Source organism: Coenobita brevimanus, chromosome 36, assembly GCF_032717465.1.
Source record: "Coenobita brevimanus isolate Jiangsu-jjx chromosome 36, ASM3271746v2, whole genome shotgun sequence".
NCBI lineage: Eukaryota > Metazoa > Arthropoda > Malacostraca > Decapoda > Coenobitidae > Coenobita > Coenobita brevimanus.
In genome coordinates this window covers 5,687,860-5,692,859 of record NC_136989.1, presented here as the reverse complement: position 1 = coordinate 5,692,859, position 5,000 = coordinate 5,687,860, and positions in this window count along the sequence as shown.

The window sequence follows — 5,000 nt, the reverse complement described above, 5'->3', positions numbered from 1 at the left end:
CGGCAAATAACAGCTAAATAACAGCAAATAACAGCTAAATAACGGCAAATAACAGCTAAATAACAGCAAATAACAGCTAAATAACAGCAAATAACAGCTAAATAACAGCAAATAACAGCTAAATAACGGCAAATAACAGCTAAATAACGGCAAATAACAGCTAAATAACGGCAAATAACAGCTAAATAACAGCAAATAACAGCTAAATAACGGCAAATAACAGCTAAATAACGGCAAATAACAGCTAAATAACAGCAAATAACAGAGGGGAGGAATGAGAGAGGGAGGGGAGGAAAGAGAGAGGGAGGGGAGGAAAGAGAGAGGGAGGGGAGGAAAGAGGGAGGGAGGGGAGGAAAGAGAGAGGGAGGGGAGGAAAGAGGGAGGGAGGGGAGGAAAGAGAGAGGGAGGGGAGGAAAGAGAGAGGGAGGGGAGGAAAGAGAGAGGGAGGGGAGGAAAGAGAGAGGGAGGGGAGGAAAGAGAGAGGGAGGGGAGGAAAGAGAGAGGGAGGGGAGGGAAGAGAGAGGGAGGGGAGGGAAGAGAGAGGGAGGGGAGGAAAGAGAGAGGGAGGGGAGGGAAGAGGGAGGGAGGGGAGGAAAGAGAGAGGGAGGGGAGGAAAGAGAGAGGGAGGGGAGGAAAGAGAGAGGGAGGGGAGGAAAGAGAGAGGGAGGAGGGGGGGGTGGAGGCAACGAGAGAAAATTCAAAAGTTACCCAAATAATTATCCGTTTTCTCTCATTTGCTTATATTACAGAAAACTTAAATTAATGGGGTAACTTTACCAAACACAACAGGATATGTATACAGAAGTCTGGGAGAGTTTGGGAGAGTCTGGGAGAGTCTGGGAGGGTCTGGGAGAGTTTGGAAGAGTCTGGGAGAGTTTGGGAGGGTCTGGGAGAGTTTGGGAGGGTCTGGGAGAGTTTGGGAGGGTCTGGGAGAGTCTGGGAGGGTCTGGGAGAGTTTGGGAGGGCCTGGGAGAGTCTGGGAGAGTCTGGGAGAGTTTGGGGGAGTCTGGGAGAGTCTGGGAGAGTTTGGGAGAGTTTAGGAGGGTCTGGGAGAGTTTGGGAGAGTTTGGGACGGTCTGGGAGAGTTTGGGAGAGTTTAGGAGGGTCTGGGAGAGTCTGGGAGAGTCTGGGAGGGCCTGGGAGAGTCTGAGAGGGTCTGGGAGGGTCTGGGAGAGTCTGTGAGGGCCTGGGAGAGTTTGGAAGGGCCTGGGAGAGTCTGGGAGAGTTTGGGAGGGCCTGGGAGGGTTTGGGAGCGTCTGGGAGAGTTTGGGAGAGTCTGGGAGAGTCTGGGAGGTCCTGGGAGAGTTTGGAAGGGTCTGGGAGAGTTTGGAAGGGTCTGGGAGAGTTTGGGAGGGTCTGGGAGAGTTTGGGAGAGTTTGGGAGGGTTTGGGAGAGTCTGGGAGAGTTTGGGAGGGTCTGGGAGAGTCTGGGAGGATCTGGGAGAGTTTGGGAGGGTCTGGGAGGGTCTGGGAGAGTCTGGGAGAGTCTAGGAGGGTCTGGGAGAGTTTGGGAGGGTCTGGGAGGGTCTGGGAGAGTTTGGGAGGGTCTGGGAGAATTTGGGAGGGTCTGGGAGAGTTTGGGAGGCTCTGGGAGGGCCTGGGAGAGTCTGAGAGGGTCTGGGAGAGTTTGGGAGGGTCTGGGAGAGTCTGGGAGAGTTTGGGAGGGCCTGGGAGGGTCTGGGAGAGTCTGTGAGGGCCTGGGAGAGTTTGGGAGGGTCTGCGAGAGCCTGGAAGGGTCTGGGAGAGTTTGGGAGGGTCTAGGAGAGTTTGGGAGAGTTTGGGAGGGCCTAGGAGGGTCTGGGAGAGTTTGGGAGGGTCTGGGAGAGTTTGGGAGGGTCTGGGAGAGTTTGGGAGGGTCTGGGAGAGTTTGGGAGGGTCTGGGAGAGTTTGGGAGGGTCTGGGAGAGTTTGGGAGGGCCTGGGAGGATCTGGGAGAGTTTGGGAGGGTCTGGGAGAGTTTGGGAGGGTCTGGGAGAGTTTGGGAGGGTCTGGGAGAGTCTGGGAGAGTTTGGGAGGGTCTGGGAGAGTTTGGGAGGGTCTGGGAGAGTCTGGGAGGGTCTGGGAGAGTCTGGGAGAGTTTGGGAGGGCCTGGGAGAGTCTGGGAGAGTCTGGGAGAGTTTGGGGGAGTCTGGGAGCGTCTGGGAGGGTCTGGGGGAGTCTGGGAGGGTCTGGGAGAGTTTGGGGGAGTCTGGGAGAGTCTGGGAGAGTTTGGGAGCGTCTGGGAGAGTTTGGGAGCGTCTGGGAGGGTCTGGGGGAGTCTGGGAGGGTCTGGGAGAGTTTGGGAGGGTTTGGGAGAGTTTGGGAGAGTCTGGGAGATTTTGGGAGAGTTTGGGAGGGTTTGGGAGATTTTGGGAGCGTCTGGGAGGGTCTGGGGGAGTCTGGGAGGGTCTGGGAGAGTTTGGGAGGGCCTGGGAGAGTTATAAAGTAAATTAAAGCGATGGAAATGGAACTTTGAGAGAGAGAGCAAGGAAGAAAGCCTGTAGAAGAGGTGAATGTGGAAGACGAGTACACGAAGACCACCTATGCAAGAACTGTGTGTGTGTGTGTGTGTGTGTGTGTGTGTGTGTGTGCGTGAGAGAGAGAGAGAGAGAGAGAGAGAGAGACATTGTGCAAGACGGGTGTCCTCCTCTCTTCCTATTTCCATCATCCACTCACTTGATGTAGTGCTGCCTACTTCTTCCTTGGACCCCTCCCATCCACTCACATTTCCACCTTACGTTCTTACTCAGGATATGCCCGCCTAATCTGGAACTACCGGATGGTGGGAGTTCATCTTGTCGCAGATAGCCAGGCAACTGTAGTAGTAGTAGTAGTAGTAGTAGTAGTAGTAGTAGCTGTTCCGTAGGCAGTGTGGCCGAACTGTTATATCCTATGGCGTACCTGCAGGCCAGAGACATTTATAAATTATTCTCATAGGTCTCTTGGCCACATTCTGAAACTTGGTAAACAGTCTGACGGTATTGGTGCTGCATTTGACCCGTACAAGGACTCCGGGACATCAGTGAAAGAGGCAACTAGAGAAAGATGTTATTAAACTTCACATCCTATTCGACGTTTGATGGAAATTCGAGATGTTCCATTCCCATTCAAGTGGGCTGATTTCCTGGCACCGTCCGACTGCAAGAAGGAGCTGCCTGCCTTCTTATCACATGAGCTCATTTAAAAGGAGCCTGTGGAGTCACGTGGAGAGACAGGCTGACGAATGAGGATATAAAGGAGCGTTGTGGTGTGGATGTGGATGTGATAGGAAGCGTTAGGAGGAACACACTGAGGTGGTTTGGCCATGTGGAGAGGATGGAGGGTGAAAGACTGACGAGGAGAGTGTATGTGAGTGAGGTGGAGGGGGAAAGGGGGAGGGGGAGGCCAAGGATGAGATGGAGGGATGGAGTGGAGAGGATGGAGGGTGAAAGACTGACGAAGAGAGTGTATGTGAGTGAGGTGGAGGGGGGTAGAGGGAGGGGGAGGCCAAGGATGAGATGGAGGGATGGAGTGGAGAGGTATATGAGAGAGGGGGGTGTGAGCTGGGAGCAGGGCAGTGAAATGGCGGGGGACAGGGCGACTTGGAGGCCACCCCTTACCATAGGCAGCACGTATGGTTTGGTTATATGGTTACCACCCAGCGTTGTAAATGGTTTCTTGGCTTACAGGAAACCATTTGGCTTGTCACTTAATGTAAAGCCACCTGTAAAGGAAAGAAAAGCAATAAGAAGTGACAGGAAAGATGGGAGAAATAGCAAGAGAGGAGGACAGGCACAGAAAAAGAATGATAAAGGCTAAGGAAGAAGTAGGCAGCACTACATCAAGTGAGTGGATGATGGAAATAGGAAGAGAGGAGGACAGGCACAGAAAAAGAATGATAAAGGCTAAGGAAGAAGTAGGCAGCACTACATCAAGTGAGTGGATGATGGAAATAGCAAGAGAGGAGGACAGAAGGGTGAAGGAAGAAGTAAGCAGCACTACATCAAGTGAGTGGATGATAGAAATAGGAAGAGAGGAGGACAGACACAGAAAAAGAAGTAGGCAGCACTACATCAAGTGAGTGGATGATGGAAATAGGAAAATGTGTAAATGTGAGTGGATGGGAGGATCTATTACTCAGACCTCTTCACTTCGATCTCTCCACCTCAGCACAATATTGGAGGGAAGGACAAGAGGAAAGTTAAAAGGTGACATGTGAAGTTATAGAGGTGGAGAGGTGACAAGAAATCAAGAGGGAAGAGAGGAAGGAGGGAAGAGTGGAGGTGGAGGGGCTCTGTTGTGGATCCTGACCCCTCCTCTTCTCTCTTTCTTTCCTCCTCCTCCTCCTCCTCTTCTCTCTTTCTTTCCTCCTCCTCCTCCTCCTCCTCCTCCTCTCTCCCTTCTTCCTCCTCCTCCTCCTCCTCTCCATTTCTCTCTCCTCCTCATTATACTCCACTTCCTCCTCCTTTGTCCTCTTCCTCCTTTCTCTCCTGTGCCCTCCTCCTGTTTCCCTCCCTCACCTCCTCTTTCTTTTCCTCCTCCTCCTCTCTCTCTCTCTCTCTCTCCTTACGTGCACCGTCCTCTTCCTCCTACCTCTACTACTACTACTATTACTATTACTATTACTACTACTACTACTATTACCACTACTATGCCTTCCCTACTACTACTACTACTATTACAACTACTACTACTACTATTACCACTACTATACCTTCCCTACTACTACTACTACTACTATTACCACTACTATACCTTCCCTACTACTACTACTACTACTATTACCACTACTATACCTTCCCTACTACTACTACTACTACTATTACCACTACTATACCTTCCCTACTACTACTACTACTACTATTACCACTACTATACCTTCCCTACTACTACTACTACTACTATTACCACTACTATACCTTCCCTACTACTACTACTACTACTACTATGACTACTATTACTACTACTACTACTATTACCACTACTATACCTTCCCTACTACTACTACTACTACTACTATTACTATTACAACTACTACTACTAC